The sequence below is a fragment of the Salmo trutta genome, chromosome 17 (genome assembly GCF_901001165.1).
Source record: "Salmo trutta chromosome 17, fSalTru1.1, whole genome shotgun sequence".
Lineage (NCBI taxonomy): Eukaryota > Metazoa > Chordata > Actinopteri > Salmoniformes > Salmonidae > Salmo > Salmo trutta.
The window spans coordinates 51,445,740-51,464,356 of NC_042973.1; the positions used below are offsets into that span (position 1 = coordinate 51,445,740).

Here is an 18,617-nt window from a genome sequence, read left to right on the forward strand (position 1 = left end):
TGTGTCTGTATCTGGGTCTCGCCTTGTGTCATGATACCTTTGCCTCTGCCTCGACGACGATGGCAGTATCAGCAGCACCTGTCTTTTTAATAAAGAAATGTGTTAAATGTGCAACAAAGAACTTCTTTCTTTGTTTTCCTTTTCTCTGACCCGCTCTGAACGTGCCTCATTGCTGCAGGCTCTGAACGTGCCTCATTGCTGCAGGCTCTGAAAGTGCCTCATTGCTGCAGGCTCTGAAAGTGCCTCATTGCTGCAGGCTCTGAAAGTGCCTCATTGCTGCAGGCTCTGAAAGTGCCTCATTGTTGCAGGTTAATTGAAATGAAAGTCACGTTTGCATTCATATCGCGTGAAACAAGCGAGCGGAGCAGATAAATGAATATTCTTTTATGTATTTGATTAGTAGTACTATTTTCTTTAATTATGCCCTGCTCACAAGGCCACTTGATGATGTGAGGCTTGAGCCAATTGCCTCTTCTGCCTAATGGTAAGTCCGCCACTGTATGGGGTTACGTCAAAATGCGGTTATTTGTATTCTGCAACACCTAGCACTATGAAGCATGTGGTTTATATTGATGAGCAGATAGACTTGGCCTTGGGACCATGACCCAGACTTATCGACCACATAAATCATTGATATTCTCAGCCAGCCCTGCACACCGACCACTTCCAAATAGATAGATCGCGGCATAACACACCAGGCCAGTCGAACGTGTGAGGACAATCCTCTCTGTCCAGATACGTAGAATACTCTGAATTACTGGACAGGGTTTGAATTTGTCCGACTGAGACCATCCATCCAATAGGATTTTGTGGTGTTTTTATAGAATGGCTTGGAAACGTTTTGTCCCTGTGCTTAAGGTGGATAGATGGATTATAAATGAAAGGATAGAAGCAGAGGAAAGGAGTGGTGGAGAGGGAGATGGAGATTGATGGGGCGAGGGAGAGGGAGAAGGGGAAAGAGAAGGAGGGGGGAGGGAAGTGAGGGAGAAACACAGTGATGAGATGGAGATGGAGAGAGAGAGCCAGATATAGACTGGCAACTCCTTTTCCTCTCCATCTGTCCATCTGTCCACCAGTGTGTCAGGCCAGCTCAGCTATACATGTACCACACAGAACCACACAGGCCAGAGGAAAGAGTGCCCCCCCTAGGAGAGTTCTCTCTCTCTCTCTTTATCCCTGTCTCTTCAGGACACAGCCAGATGCTTCAACAAGAAGAGAGGTCAGAGAAAGGTCAGAGAGATGTGCTCTGGTCTGTGTATCTGTCTGAAGTCACTTGTGTCCTTGAGGCCCCCATCTGCGCCTACAGCTGACCCTAGAACAGCTGAGAGGTTTCTGTGTGTATGTGAGGCATACCTTAGATCTGTGTTACAGATGATCCTAGACCTGATGCTGGTTAATCTCATTGCTTCTCCGCTGTGGAGAGAAACCTGCTGCTCGACTCACAGGGAGAGGCTAATCCATTACACCAGGCACCAGCACACTATGGCAGATGACTGTAGCAGCTTGGTGGCAGGGAGGGAAGGACATTTCATGGGGGGGTTTCATGGCGACATCTTATATTTGCGCTTTGGTTATTTTGAACCTAGTGCACTGTTGTGAGTGTAGGAGGCTGCCATAGTGTAGTGAAGAGGGTTATTAATCAAAACAACAATATACATTGATTTGATTGTCTCGTGTATGTGACATAAAAAAAAATCCTATGCTACGAAAAAGATATTGTTTCATTTGCACACCTATTCGTGTGTGTTTATCTGAACTGCAGCAACAACTTTTCATTCTGGGTGGATCTTCCCTCAGCTTTCACCCCCACCCCCCTGTCTCTGCCAGCTGATACCAAAACCCACAAAACACAAACAACAATACCAACAAGCTCTCCAGAAGCGAGCAAGGGAACTCTGTGAAAGAGAGCCTGGGTGACGTGAATAGAAACCTCTGCATCAACCATATTCATCCCTCTGCTCTGAATACTGCCGCTCACAAAGACCCGTTGGTTCACACCTCAGTGTGTTTCAAACTGACGAGTCAGTCTACAGCCTCTCTCTGTAGCCCTGTCTCTTTGTCTCTCTCTCCTCTCTCTCTGGCCCCCTCTCTCTCTCTGCCGTGGTGGCGATTCAAAAGTGTAGACTCAGCCTCTCTGGCCTGGAACACACAGCGGTATTGACCAACACATACACAACAAGCGGCAGAGAGAAAGAGAGTGAGCGAGAGAGAGAGAGACAGAGAGTGTGAGAGAGAGAGACAGAGTGTGAGAGAGAGAGACAGAGTGTGAGAGAGAGAGAGAGAGAGAGAGTGTGAGAGAGAGGGAGTAGAGAGTGAGAGGGGGTAGAGAGAGCGAGAGAGAGATGGGGTAGAGAGAGAGAGGGTAGAGAGAGAGAGAGAGAGAGAGAGAGAGAGAGAGCAATGGAAAGACAGAGTCAAGAGAGATTAACAAACAGCGAGAGGAAGAGACAGAAAGAGAGATAAAGAGTGAGAGGAGCGAGGGAATGCGTGTGACTGTAGGGTTAGTGTTTGTCATCCAAATGCGAGCTGCGAGGGCTAGATGAGCTCAGAGATGTCAGTGTTCCTTTACATGTCAGTTTCCCTTACATCTCCCTCCCCTTCCATCTCCCTGGCTCTAACGCCCTCCTCGCTACCCCCACCCTCCATCTCCCTCCTTCTCTACCCCTTCTCTCCCCCCTCTTTCTCCATGGCTCTAACCTCCCTCCTTCTCTACCCACTCATTCCCCCTCTCCCCCCCTCTCTCTCCCCCCCTCTCTCTCTCAGCTGTGCTGCATCTAGTGGATCTCGCTGCAGTGTCCTCCTGCACTGCTGTTTGTGGGGGCAGTAGGAGGAACGACGAGGTGGGAGGTAGGATCCGTCACAGTCCACTGAAACACTGACTTCATGTTCCCCTCCTCTTAAGGCAATGTACTATCACTTCAGCAGGACCTTATAACAGGAACTGCATTGTCATCATCACAGCGCTCGGTTCAGCACAGACTGCTTTCATACACAGGGCAAAGGTTACTCAGGGTCATGTTGTGGCATGCTGCAGTAAATGTTATAATGTGTTACGACACCTACAGTATGTTATAATGCATTATGACACCTTTAGTCTCATGTCGCCACGCTTCCAAACGGAATATTCCCTCAGCATGAAATCCGTGTTCTGACACCTTATGTTAATAGAAGAGACACCAGAACACTTTATTCTTAAGTGCCATTACAGTGCTATTGGGACACGTTATTATTTAAGCACAACTGGGACACTTTATTCTCAAAGTGGCATGTTTAAGACCAATGGTCCCTTAGCTCAATGGGGGGTGAAGTGGGACCAAAAAGGTAGGCTTGTTACCTTGACAACTCTAAGCTTTTTCATGCACTGAACAGACACACTGGGCACTCTATATGACACTACATGAAGCTAAAACCATGTGGCGCATCCAAAACGTGCCCCAATTTGAGGGTGGGACACATTGGCACACAGCGTTAGTGGACAAACGCCAATCACAAACACACGCACGCACGCAATGACCTTTAGCCTGCAGCTTGGAAAACGGCTAGGCTACACTAGAGGCGCCTAAGCAATAAAGGAGCAGATTCCATCCGAGCAAGGGAAAGTCATGACATTGCCATGGGAGGGCAGCCATTCAGTCATTGATTCATTCCTAGGCTAGACCACTAAATTGTACAGCGCCACTTCATGCATTCCATTTAGCACGCTGGTAATATCCGACATGGAGTCTTTTTCAGAGCAGAAACAAGCCCAGGCATGACAAACAGACGGACAGATGTTTCCATTCACATCCCAAATGAAGATAGAAACACGTGTTTAAGTTTGAGGACAAGGCGTTAACAGTCCATGTGAGGGGTGGCAGGTAGCCCAGCGGTTAGAGCGTTGGACTAGTTACCGTGAAGGTTCCAAGATCAAATCCCCGAGCTGACAAGGTAAAAATCTGTCGTTCTGCACCTGCCCCAGTTAACCCACTGTTCCTAGGCTGTCGTTGAAAATAAGAATTTGTTCTTAACTGACTTGCCTAGTTAAATAAAGGTTTAAAAATGTATTGGATGGAAATTAAACTGTTTTGGGAAGAGAGGACGTTGTGTATGAAATGTGATATGAAGAAATATCAGCACAAAGAACCAGTGAACACCAGTGACCTAATGTACAGTAGCATGACTTACCAGAGAAGACCCGATCCACTCCAATCTCCTGTTGAAGACTCAATACTCCTCAGAAACACCGTCTGTTCTTCTTAAATCTGAAAAACAGGGGAAATTAAGATACAGTATGTCTCAGTATTCATACCCGTCCTATTTGACCTTTCTCCTTTCCATCAAACAGAACATAGCTTTTACCAATTCTTCCCAGAGACGCTGAGAGCCCGACTAGCAAGACTATAATCAAATAAAGAATTCTATCTGCTATCCTCGGATGCTGTTTCATAGCGAGACAGTTTTGCAGCAGTACGCATGTTTGTGACACAGTTCTATAATTCCTTCACACAGTGGGACACCTATCTATGTCTCATGGGGGGGTGCACTCTCTCTTGTCTATTTCCATAAGCCACTAAATCCCCTTCCACTGGATCTGTCCTGGACCCTATCCCAGTCACACCGTAGATTACAGACCAGGATGTTGCTCAAGGAAACGTTACTATGATCTCTGCCAGATCTTATGAAAATATAGTTCTTTTACACAGCGCAGCATAACCTAATCTCCCATAAGCCCTTGATATTGGCTTTCCACTTCCATTGATATTCCCAGTGTGAAATGGAGTGAAACAATCCAACTATGCTAGGTAGGAGTGAAAACAAAGGATATATCTGAGGTACCTAGTGTATGTACACACAAGGTTTATTCATTCAGAATATACAATTTATCCAACGGACGACGAATGGGACACTACAGCCCGTGGCAGCGAGCTAGAGGGTGAGAGGGGTAAGCCGGTGTGTGGTGTGTGTGTGTGTGTGTTGTGCGTGTGTGCGTACATATACACTACCGTTCAAAAGTTGGGGTCACGTAGAAATGCCCTTGTTTTTTTAAAGAAAAGCACATTTTTCGTCCATTAAAATAACATCAATTGATCAGAAATACAGTGTAGACATTGTTAATGTTGTAAATGACTATTGTAGCTGGAAATGGCTTTTTTATTTATGGAATATCTACATAGGCGTACAGGGACCCATTATCAGAAATCATCACTCCTGTGTTTCAATGGCACGTTGTGCTTGCTAATCCAAGTTTATTGTTGTTATCCAAGTTTACAGACGCCTCACAAGTCCCCAACTGGCAGCTTAATTAAATAATAACCGCAAAACACCAGTCCTCAACGTCAACAGTGATGAGGCGACCTCCGGGATGCTGGCATTCTAGGCAGAGTTGCAAAGAAAAAGCCCTATCTCAGACTGACCAATAAAAGAAAAGATTAAGATGGGGAAAAAGAACACAGATACTGGACAGAGGAACTCTGCCTAGAGGCCAGCATCCTGGAGTCGCCTCATCACTGTTGACGTTGAGACGGGTGTTTTGCGGGGTACTATTTAATGAAGCTGCCAGCTGAGGACTTGTGAGGTGTCTGTTTCCTCAACTAGCCACTCTAATGTACTTGTCCTCTTGCTCAGTTGTGCACCGGGGCTCCCACTCCTCTTTCTATTCTGGTTAGGGCCAGTTTGCGCGATTCTGTGAAGGGAATAGTATACAGCGTTGTACAAGATCTTCAGTTTCTTGGCAATTTCTCATATGGGTACTTCATTTCTGGGTACTCATAGGGGTACTTCATGGGCCTTCATTTCTCAGAACAAGAATAGACTGCGAGTTTCAGAAGGTCTTTGTTTCTGGCCATTTTGAGCCTGTAATCGAACCCACAAATACTGATGATACAGATACTCAACTAGCACAACAGTTTTCAGCTATGCTAACATAATTGCAAAAGGGTTTTCTAATGATCAATTAGCCTTTTAAAATGATAACTTGGATTAGCTAACACAACGTGCCATTGGAACACAGGAGTGATGGTTGCTGATAATGGACCCTCTGTACGCCTATGTAGATATTCCCTAAGAAAATCTGCCGTTTCCAGCTACAATAGTCATTTACAACATTAACAATGTCTACACTGTATTTCTGATCAATTTGATGTTATTTTAATGGACAAAAAAATGTGTTTTCTTTAAAAAACAAGGACATTAGAACGGTAGTGTATGTGTGCCTGTGTCTCTTTCTAGTTGGCTATCAGCCTAATGTCCTTGCTACACAACTGAATGTTATTCACCGACTCAAGGGCCTTTCTCCAAATAACTATGTCCACGTTAAACACTGAGACACCCACTTGTATCGATGTCCCACATGATTGATCGAAGCCAATACAACTTAGTTCCAGCAAAGCGTATCAATGTCAGAGAAGCTGTTCTAAATAAGAACGGCAGGGGCCCTGTCGTTTCCCACCGGCGATATAGCTGCATACTGTTTTCTACCACATTTCCATCAGATAACTGGTAATAGGAAAGTAAACAGAACACCTTCAGCATCCTCCAAAAAAAATCTACAGTAGCTCCTATTGTGAGAGCATGACCTTCTATTCTTGCTTTGAAATATTCATATTTTATCTAGGCTGTATCAAATACCTTTACAGAGGTCTATTTGTGGTTAGGTACAATCTCACAAACCTTACCATTTATAAATCAAGATTACGAGTATCATGGATTCATGTTAATAAATGGCCTGCCTACCTTCAGTCATGTTACAACATCTGACTGAATCTCTCAGCTATATAAACTCCTAATAAAAGTCAAAATGTCACAATGAACTTGTGACGGTTATCATGTTTTTGATGGATCCTCAAAGTGTCAGAAAGCCATGCTGCTTGCGAACAGACCTAGGTTCAAATAGCACAGACAGACACCACACAACTCCACCCAGCTGACCTCAGGTCTGTCTCTACACCGCCACCGCTGCCATGGTGATTAAAACAGACTGAAGGTAGCTGGGATAGAAATAACCGGGACACGCAGACAGAGAGTACCCTGGGAGATAGGAGTGGGCAGAGAGGACGAGAGGGCTACAAAACACTTCACAGAAATTAGGTTTACAAAACTCTTCATCGGGAAAGATACAACGCATGTACTACTCCTGTGTGGCTCAGTTTCCAAGGATCTAAGAGATAGCAGCACTCATAGGGAGTAAACAATGCCTGGAATATTCAGAGGATAAACACATGGCAAAAGTACTCACATCAAAAGCACTCACACACATCAGGTCTGATTGTGCTCCCTGTTCCAATCACTCCTAAAACTGCTTCTAAAGAAAACCCTTCACGCTATTCGTGATGGTAAGCTCCGCTCTTTTACTGACTAGGATCTTTGACTAGTTCAGTCAAAATAACTAACATTCCAACTCATTCGTTAATTTGAGTCAATCAATTACTTGCATCCATTCTTGCACCATGTGATCAATGATCAATTGCAAATATGTATTCTCTTCACTATGCTTATGATCTATTTTTCTGCGTGCATATAACAAACAGTTGGTCGTCAGGGTATGTCTCTGGTGCCGCTGAGCTGGAGGAGCGTGCATTAATCCTGCTGTAGGACCTATTGTGGCCCGCACTAAACAAACAACTAAAATGAACGAGTCACTCAGAAAAAAAAGAAAAAAAAGAATTACTCTCGAGTCAATGAAAAGAGTCCTTCAGAAATAATGAATCGTTTGCAAACGCACACCACCACATGCCATCGATCAACATGCCCACTGAAGAGCAATAACTATGCCAACATATATGGAAAGCCACATTGCTCAAAACCACTCAATAATACACCGAGTACTGTTCCAATTTTAAATCAAAACCTCAAAAACTGCATGAGCATCTGCCGTTTCCACCAGTATGCAATCACTCTGCAAACTAAAGAGCACTATAAACACAACTTTTTCTATCATACAACGTTATTATGAGGTCGACCGATCTATGATATTTTTTTTTTTGTATTTTTTTTCCGCCGATACCGACAACCGATTATTGGAGGACCAAAAAACCGATACCGATTAATTGGCCCGTTTTTTTTTTGTAATAATGACAATTACAACAATACTGAATGAACACTTATTTTAACTTAATATACTACATCAATAAAATCAATTTAGCCTCAAAAATAATGAAACATGTTCAATTCGGTTTTAAATAATGCAAAAACAAAGTGTTGGAGAAGAAAGTAAAAGTGCAATATGTGCCATGTAAGAAAGCTAACGTTTAAGTTCCTTGCTCAGAACATGAGCACATATGAAAGCTGGTGGTTCCATTTAACAGGAGTCTTCAATATTCCCCGTAAGAAGTTTAGGTTGTAGTTATTATAGCAATTATAGGACTATTTCTCTCTATACCATTTGTATTTCATAGACCTTTGACTATTGGATGTTCTTATAGGCACTTTAGTATTGCCAGTGTAACAGTATAGCTTCCGTCCCGCTCCTCGCTCCTACCTGGGCTCAACCAGGAACACATCGACAACAGCCCCTCGAAGCAGCATTACCCATGTAGAGCAAGGGAAACAACTACTCAAGTCTCAGAGCGAGTGATGTTTGAAATGCTATTAGCGCGCACCCGCTAACTAGCTAGCCATTTCATATCGGTTACACCAGCCTAATCTTGGGAGTTGACAGGCTTGAAGTCATAAACAGCGCAATGCATTGCGAAGGGCTGCTGGCAAAACGCACAAAAGTGCTGTTTTGAATGAAGGCTTACGAGCCTGCTGGTGCCTACCATCGACTCAGTCAGACTGCTCTATCAAATCATAGACCTTAATTATAACATAATAACACACAGAAACACAAGCCTTAGGTCATTAATATGGTCGAATCCGGAAAATATCACGTTTATTCTTTCAGTAGAAATCGGAACAGTTTCCGTATTTTATCTAACGGGTGGCATCCATAAGTCTAAATATTCAAATTACATTGCACAACCTTCAATGTTATGTCATAATTACGTAAAATTCGGGCAAATTAGTTCGCAAACGAGCCAGGCGGCCCAAACTGTTTGCATATACCCTCGACTCTGCGTGCAATGAACGGAAGAGAAGTGACACAATTTCACCTGGTTATATTGCCTGCTAATCTGGATTTCTTTTAGCTAAATATGCAGGTTTAAAAATATATACTTCTGTGTATTGATTTTAAGAAAGGCATTGATGTTTATGGTTAGGTACAGTCGTGCAACGCTTTTGTTAAATCATCCCGTTGGCGAAGTTGCTGTCTTTGTAGGAAGAAATAGTCTTCACAGTTCGCAACGAGCCAGGCGGCACAAACTGCTGCATATACCTGACTCTGTTGCAGAGGTGACACATTTTCCTTAGTTAAAGAAATTCATGTTAGCAGGCAATATTATCTAAATATGCAGGTTTAAAAATATATACTTATGTCATTGATTTTAAAAAAATACATTGATGTTTACGGTTAGTACAAGTTGGAGCAACGACCGTCCGTTTTCGCGAATGCACACCGCATCGATTATATGCAACGCAGGACAGGCTAGAAATAACTAGTAATAATCATCACCCATGTGTAGTTACTAGTGATTGATTGATGGTTTTTATAAGATAAGTTTAATGTTAGCTAGCAACTTACTTGGCTTCTTACTGCATTCGCGTAACAGGCAGGCTCCTCATGGAGTGCAATGTAAAGCAGGTGGTTAGAGCGTTGGACTAGTTAACCGTAAGGTTGCAAGATTGAATCCCCAAGCTGACAAGGTAAAAATCTGTCGTTCTGCCCCTGAACAAGGCAGTTAACCCACCGTTCCTAGGCCGTCATTGAAAATAAGAATGTGTTCTTAACTGACTTGCCTAGTTAAAAAATATTTATAAAAATACTAAAATTACAATTTTAAAAATAAATCGGCAAATCGGTGACCAAAAATACGGATTACCGATTGTTATGAAAACTTGAAATCGGCCCTAATTAATCGGCCATTACGATTAATCGGTCGACCTCTATACATTATGTGCCAAAAGCACCCTCACTCACTCTCAAGACTTCTGTAATTTGTACCACTCCTAAACCGCATTACCATATTCCCACCATCGTGCGTTCACCCACAGAAGTGCAATAACTTCGACAGAAGTTCAATAACTACGACACCTGTGCGCTCTCTCTCACTGTCTCGTTCTCTCCTCTCTTTCTCATACAGTACATGGAGTTGATTGGATAAGTGAGGTGAGAAAGCCACAGCTTGAGAATGCATGGTCCACTTCTGTTAGTGTAGTGCATAAGCAGAGGCAGAGAGAGAAACAGAGAGAGACACAAAGAGAGACAGAGAGAGAGAGACAGAGAAGGAGAGAAGACAGAGAGAGACAGAGAGGAAGAAGAGGGAGAGAGGAGAGAGAGAGAGAGGGGGGGCAAGAGAGGAGGGGAGGAGAGAAGAGCAGAAGAGGAAAGAGAGAAGAGAGACAGAGAGAGAGGAGAGAGAGGAGGAGAGAGGAGAGAGGGGGACAGAGAGAGAGAGAGGAGAAGCGAGGAGAAAGAGGAGAGAAGAGAGGCGAGAGGAATGAGAGAGTGGACAGGGAGATGGGAGCGAGGGAGAGAGAGGAGAAGAGGAGGAGAAGAGGAGAGGAGAGAGGGAGAGAGAAAGAAAGAGGAGCGAGAGAGAGAGGCGAGAGAGAGAGGCGGGCGGGGCGGAGAGAGAGAGCGGAGAGAGAAAGAGAGAGAGAAGCGATGAGAGAGAGGGGGCAGAGAGAGAGAGAGAGATGAGAGAGAGAAAGAAAGAGAGCGAAGAGAGAGAAGAGACGCGGAGAGAGCTGCCACACATTTGTAATGAGAGTGTTCTGTTAGTTTTTCCTCAAGGCTGTGTCTCATATCAGAGACAACAGAGAAGAGAGAGAGAGGAGAGAGAGAGAGAGGAAGAGAAGAGAAGAGCTTCTGTCTGCAGCACTGCAGTGTATTGGAGTCTCAGCCTGTCGGTGGGTTTAATTTTAGAACTCCAGGGTTTCTAACAAGAGAGAGAGGGAATAGCAGAGCGTGGAGCAGCAGACAAAAAAGTATTAGATCCGCCACACTTCCAATAATGCATTTACATTAGGGGAACGTGACTCCATAAGTCAGGGCTCCGAGCGTTTCCCCTCACAAACCTCCATCATTATAATAATAATGAGTTGGCAGAAAAAGCATGACATTTTTATATGCTGCTTGTGGGAATGCAGCAGAATATTCATGACACGGGTCGAGAATGCCTTCAGAGAAAAAAACCATTAAGCCACAGATGGACTTTACTCATTGTATACAGAATGTACTCAGGCAAACTCTAAACGAGTGTTCACAATGTGCAACAACGTTAGAGCATTGGGCCAGTACCCGAAAGATAACCGAAAGGTTGCAAGATTGAATCCCCGAGCTGACAAGGTAAAAATCTGTCGTTCTGCCCCTGAACAAGGCAGTTAACCCACTGTTCCTAGGACGTCATTGTAAATAAGAATTTGTTCTTAACTGACTTGCCTAGTTAAATAAAGGATAAATAAAAAAAGAGTACATTACCTGTCTCTCTGGTTCTGTCTGCAAGAACAAATCTCCCCAGTGTGGGTGTGTGTGTGTGTGTGTCTGGTGTGTGGAGAGAACAAAGTTAGGTCTTTATATTCCCAGTGGCTGTGTATTCCGCGTTGTGTCTGTCTGGTGGAACTAGCACTGCTGGATGCCAGTGAGAGAGAGGGGGGGCCTGTAATCAAATACACAGCTCCTCCTCCCCTCCGGCCATCCCCTCGACCCTCCCCTCCCCCTCTCTCTCCCCGCACAAGTGGGATTAAGACAACCTTTTGTCTCTCCAATAGGGGTTAACATTTCCTGGTATCAAACGAACGCGGCCAGAATACACTCAGATGCAGGGTTTTTTTCAGCCCAAATATTTTTTGGGGGACGGAACATCACACATTGCTGTTACATCACTTGAAAATACAGGGGGACGAATAGAATCCTGAATTTATCATGCAAAACACATTCAATTAATGAAAATGTGAATATGAATATCAAACCACGTTCGAGCTTACACCCAACAGTAGACAAGCTCTATCAAACCGTCCTCCCGCTGTTCGGACTAGCTGTAAAAGCACATGCAACAGTACTTCAACAAGATGAAGAAAATTGCCCCGAGGCCAAAAAAACTACAAACCATGCCTTCCCATTGTTTGGTTCTACTTGAATATACAACATTTCTGTCTCTCCATTAGAATGTATTGATACGTTATTGTATAATAATATACAGTACGTGTTGGGGGCTCAATGAAGGCTGGAATAGGAACTGTGTGACTGGAAAGCTACGTGAGAGAAAAGGGGAACAGGTCTGTTAAGTAGATGAACAGGAGGTCGCTGATAAACATCACGGTGCCGAATAAAGAGGAACCGCTCCAAGACTAAACCGCCAGCGAAAACAACAGCGCAACAGCAATTTTGGGACTGTAGAAGTTGTGCCCCTACTTTCGTCCTGACGTATACACGATTGTTTAGATCGTGTGCAAAAGTGCGAGGCGGCTGAAGGCACCCAGTGGGTTGAAAACATTGGTTTGACATTTTTCTAGGTGTCCGTCTGCGTTTGTACTCTGTTCGTTCAGAACCCAACACGATCCAATCATCCAACCTGAAGACAGTTTACCAGAAAGTGGTCATCAGCTAACTATCCCAGACCTGCTGTTTTCAACTCTGTAGAGCAGCAGGAGCGGTAGAGATACTCTCAATGATCGGCTATGAAAAGCCAACTGACATTTACTCCTGAGGGTGCTGACCTGTTGCACCCCTCGACAACTACTGTGATTATTATTATTTGACCATGCTGGTCATTGATGAACATTTGAACATCTTGGCCATGTTCTGTTATAATCTCCACTCGGCACAGCCAGAAGAGGACTGGCCACCCCTCATAGTCTGGCTCCTCTCTCTAGTTTTTGGCCTTTCTAGGGAGTTTTTCCTAGCCACCGTGCTTCTACACCGGCATTGCTTGCTGTTTGGGGGTTTTAGGCTGGGTTTCTGTACAGCACTTTGAGATATCAGCTGATGTAAGAAGGCTATATAAATAAATGTGACTTGATTTGATTGATCAAATAGCCTCTGTTGTTGCGACACACTGTAAAAGCACCTGCGAATTCACAACAGAAAAAAACGAATTGCCCCAAGGCGCCTAAACTCAACAGATGGCCCATCCTATGACATCTAATCTAGCTGGTTTAGATGAAAGTTTGTTTTATTGCCCACTCCTCCCTACTCGTATTATTGCCGCCATTTCAAAGAATAGGTTTGGAAAAGTCTTTTGACGTCCGTTAGCTATGGTTGCAGTAGGCAACAATGGCAGGGAGTGATCCCTTTTGACAGAGTCACTATTCTATTCTATGTCCTCACCAACCCAGAATAATACTCCTCCCTTCACAAAAGCAGGGAAAATGTAACATAGTCTGCCTCAAAGTCATTGTCTGTCAGCCAGGAACAAGGATTTGGGGTCTGAACTGAAGTGAACAAGCGGAACCTATAACCTTGTTTTTCTCTCGCAACTCTGTGATTGCTGCCTCTATTTTCTGTCTCTCTCTCTCTCCCTCCATTGTTGTTCCTATAGCTCAGTGTTATACATTGGGCTGTGAGACAGCTATATTGCCTGGATAGTGGATCTCTCTCTCTCTCTCTCTCTCTCTCTCGTCCTAGCTTAGTGCTCTAGGTTGTTTCTGAGACAGCTCCATTGCCTGGATAGAAGAAAGTGGCTAGCCAGGGGAATCCACGTCTCTATTGAGGGAGCATGGCCAATGGCTTCATTACCTGGTCACTGTTGCATGTTATTGCTAGCAGCATATAATTTCCACCATATTCCCATAGAACCATTAACCTACTGGTTTCATCGCCTCAATGGCCAAACCAATGCACTGCATTGGAATGTAGAGCTATCTACAGTATACCATGGACGCATGCCAAATGGCACCCTATGAGACCTATGGGCCCTGGTCAAAAGTAGGGCACTAAATCAAATCCAATCAAATCAAATGTTATTGGTCACATACACATGGTTAGCAGATGTTAATGTGAGTGTAGCGAAATGCTTGTGCTTCTAGTTGCAACAGTGCAGTAATGTCTAACAAGTAATCTAACAATTCCCCAACAACTACCTAATACATACAAATCTAAAGGGGTGAATGAGAATATGTACATATAAATATATGGATGAGCGATGGCCGAGCGGCATAGGCAAGGTGCAGTAGATGGTATAAAATTCAGTATATACATGTGATATGAGTAATGTAAGATATGTGAACATTATTAAAGTGGCATTGTTTAAAGTGACTAGTGATCCATTTATTAAAGTGTCCAGTGATTGGGTCTCAATGTAGGCAGTAGCCTCTCTGAGTTAGTGATTGCTGTTTAGCAGTCTGATGGCCTTGAGATAGAAGCTGTTTCTAAATCTTTCGGTCCCAGCTTTGATGCAACTGTACTGACCTCGCCTTCTGGATGATAGCGGTGTGAACAGGCAGTGGCTCGGGTGGTTGTTGTCCTTGATGATCATTTTGGCCTTCCTGTGACATTGGGTGCTGTAGGTGTTCTGGAGGGCAGGTAGTTTGCCCTCTGGAGAGCCTTGCGGTTGTGGGCAGAGCAGTTGCCGTGCCAGGCTCTGATACAGCCCGACAGGAAGCTCTGGGTTGTGCATCTGTAAAAGTTTGTCAGGGTTTTGGGTGACAAGCCAAATTTCTTCAGCCTCCTGGGTGAGGCTTCTTTGCCATTTCAGTTTGTCTTTGATGTGTACGCCCAGGAACTTAAAACTTTCGACCTTCTCCACTGCTGTCCCTTCGATGTGGATAGGGGGGTGATCCCTCTGCTGTTTCCTGAAGTCCACGATCATCTCCTTTGTTTTGTTGACGTTGAGTGAGAGGTTGTTTCCTGACACCACACCCCGAGTGACCTCACTTCCTGTCTCGTCGTTGTTGGTAATCAAGCCCACTACTGTTGTGTCTTCTGCAAACTTGATGATTGAGTTGGAGGCGTGCATGGCCACGCAGTCGTGAGTGAACAGGGAGTACAGGAGAGGGCTGAGCACACACCCTTGTGGGGCCCCAGTGTTTAGGGTCAGTGAAGTGGAGATGTTGTTTCCACCTGGGGGCGGCCCGTCAGAAAGTCCAGGACCCAGTATATATATATTCCATTTGGGATGAGCCCCACATTTTCTGTCACATTTCAAGTAGCTTCATACTGCAGTAGGATTGCCTATAGGATTCCATCGCTTCACTGACTGCCAAAAGATACGAAACCGATGAATTGTCTTGGAATGTAACAGTTTTAACATACTTGCATTGGCATAGGCCCTACAGCACTGTGTATTTTCTCCGCATGTAACTTCTCTGCATGGCATCCCATTAGCTGAGAATGTTCTATAAAGAAACACATTATTCATTCATTCCTGTGTCCAGAGTCTCCGGACATCTTTCAGAAATACAATTGATAGGTATGAGGTATGAATTACACTATGAAATGAATGAAAAGGGGCCCATATTTCATTGAGTATATGCGGCATGATCGAGCAGGTCTAATAGGCATTACGTCTGCACACTGACTCTGTTGAGGACAGACACTAGGAGATCCCTGATGGCCCATTGGCTCCCTGAGACTCACACTGTGTTGCCGTGGGCACCCTCCTTTGGCTTTGTCACAGAAGCAATGGAAGAACAATATTTCAATGGCAACTGCAGCATATTTAAATGGCAACTTTTAACAGAACAAAGTTCAGTCAAGCAATGGATGGCTGGAGTCGTAGTAACAGGAATGGTGTGTGTGGGGGGTAGAGAGTGTTGTGTGTGTGTGTGTGTGTGTGTGTGTGTGTGTGTGTGTGTGTGTGTGTGTGTGTGTGTGTGTGTGTGTGTGTGTGTGTGGTGGGGGGGGTCAGTGTGTGTGTGTCTGCATGTGTGTATGTGGGATAGAGGAGAGGTCTCTTTTGGGGTTCTCTCTATATAGATGTCTGAATGGAAGTGAAATATTATTGGCTCAGTAGGATAATAGGGGGCGGGGTCCTCTCGAAGCTATTAGAGCAGGATGGGGGGAGCTTGTTGAAATACTTCAAAGAGTGAAAAGACGAGTATTGAGCGAATGATTTAAGGATCCTAAGTTAACGTTTTATATGGATCGTTGGTTCTTCAAACTGATTTTCGACGGCTGTCGCATTGTTTGTTTACGTTGTACAAACAACCAGTGTAGTAAAATATCCGTATAATGTCATCGCATTTCAAAAATAGCTTTCCTCGTACAGCACTTGTCAGTTGGATGTTTGCCTTTGCTATCAACTATTGAATTAACATAAGATTTACGTGATACAAAATGTACATTACAGTGGATCCCAGGGTGTTATCCTTTTGTCTTATAAATCGAACCCTTGTTAACTTTAACTGACCCCCACCACAATAACTGCACTGACGGCTAATTTCAACTCTGTCGACAACATTCCCTCCCATGACAAAAACAACATTCATTTTGGGCTAGCACAATTACCGTATAACCACATAACTGACTGTTATGGATGAAAATAAAAATAACCATCATAACCGTTTAAATAATATGAATAATAATTATTATTGTTATTCATATGATTATGATTATACACTTTGGGGGAAAGAACAGGTCGACTGAAGATGGGACGGCCAGGCTTTATGCAGGGTCTGTTTCCGCTGTAATATGGACTCTACAGTAACATGAACTCTACAAAGTGGTGAAACTTTGTTGCTCCTTGACGAAACAGGTGTTGTAGTCTTCAGTTGCCTTGGCAACGCAGCATAGGCTTCATGCCCATAGGGGGCACAGCGACAGATCTGTCCGGTTTCTGTTGTTGTTTCTCTGTAATACTACTAGCCAACAAGCCATTTTATGAAGTTGGCTTTAGGTAGCCCAGATAGGTTCCCAATCTCCCAGCCTCATAACGAGCTACCAAGAAGCCATTTCAGGCTTTCAATGAAGTTAAAGTAGCTAGCTTGTCTAACTATCTTAGCTAACATGCCTGCTGGCAAGGTTGGTCGACTTCAGAAAAGCAAGAAATAACTAAATGTACAGAATAAGACTAATTTCTTTCAATCTGTTACCCAGATTTTAGCAAAGAAGTGGCCCTTACGAAAAAAGATTGCAGTCAGAGTGCAGTATAACTACAGTATGCTGCAAATACTGCATCCAAAATAACAGTTTTTTTTTACTGCAATAATTTTGCAGTGTAACTGCAGTTACTGCGTCCAAAATACCACTGTCGACTGCAGTTACTGCACTTTTACTGCAGTTTCAAAACTGCAATCTTTTTTTGTAAGGAGAAGCATCTTTAGTAAAAAAAAATTGGAACCACCAGTCAGGAGGATAGAGAGAGCTCAAGAGTTATGTTAGATGTGCAGAAATGTTTGACATAGATTTAAGCGTAATGATTATGGCTCTAGATTGAGGAAAAAGCTAGGAAAAAGCTGTTTTAGGTGTTTGAAAAATGCTAAATTCTCCACCCCCCCATCCATCCTCACATACCTTGTGACCCTTCCCTGCAGCACATGCAGTCAGGAGCGGAGGAGACGAGAATTATTATTATGATTCTATATACATGTTTTTATTTTTAATCGACCAGTTATATTATTGTGAACGCGGTCATTTGGCTGACCAATAACGTCATCCAAAATTCTGTAATTTTCTGGAACCGTCATCGGGAATGTCAGCATTATAGTGACACACAGTTACACGGTGGCATTTATGACACAGGGCTGTGGTTCAGGGACAATTGGTTAGACAATGAGGCAGAGTTCTTAAGGGAATTTACATGAATTACAGAAAGAGACCCGTCGGGATGGCCACGACCTCCTTAAGAGCTTTTTAAATCTAAAGAAGACTTCTGTCCCTGCCTCCACACACACACACAGAAAGAAGCATACACATGCACACACAAATTGTGAACACACATGCACACGCACACACAAAGAATGGTCTGATTGGTTTCCATGGTGCTATGAGGCTCATTGTCAGAGATGGAGCGTTAACATGCCTCAGAGAAGAGGGAGAGGTGGAGAGAGAGGAAGAGGGAGAGAGCGAGCGCAAGCGGGTGAGAGCGAGAGACAGACAGAGAGAAAGAAAGAGAGAGATGGAGAGGGCGCAGGCAGTAAAACACAAATAACACGCAGATCCTTTGATTAGGAAAGATTTACCACCCACAGCCAGCAGACTAACCACTAAGGTTAAGGGCCTGTATTGTCCTGTATCGTATTTCTCTGTTCCACTCAAACAGACTGGTTAACAAGAATTCCCACAAGGACTGGAATCCTTCCAGCCAGAAAGCAAATTTGCAAACCAGTTACTGCTTGTTTGTTTTTTTGTAGCATTTAGAAATAGGCACATTTGCTATACACTGTAAAAAAGTAACTGCCCAACTCATTAAAGAGCAGGGGATGTGGATACTCAAACATCTCCAAACGGTCAGTAGAACTCAACTCAAAAAGTGGTACTAACTCATATGTCAATAAGATTCCGTTATTGAGTAGATATGACTTTATTTGTGTTCTGCTGATCTGATACGATTGAGTTTTTACAAGTTATGATTATTTAATATTTGAAAATCAATCTAACATGTATTAAATACATTAGTTCCTACTTGATTGCATTATTTTCTGCACCGGGCCTTTCTCTGGTG

The 18,617-nt window shown here is 43.8% G+C and overlaps 1 protein-coding gene across 12 annotated transcripts in view; it reads right to left on the minus strand.

Moving 5' to 3' along the window:
• Window positions 1-18,617, minus strand: part of LOC115152367 (neuronal cell adhesion molecule) — a 117,423-nt gene that overhangs the window by 50,481 nt on the left and 48,325 nt on the right. For 6 of the 12 annotated variants that reach the window (XM_029697174.1, XM_029697168.1, XM_029697171.1 and 3 more), the window contains exons 1-2: window positions 11,498-11,663; window positions 4,165-4,241 (exon numbers count right to left, since the gene is read on the minus strand). The gene's annotated coding sequence lies outside the window, so the exon portion shown is untranslated. Of the gene's footprint in view, window positions 1-4,164; window positions 4,242-11,497; window positions 11,665-18,617 lie in introns of those variants that run through there. The other 6 variants (XM_029697173.1, XM_029697164.1, XM_029697165.1 and 3 more) reach the window with 2 other exon arrangements.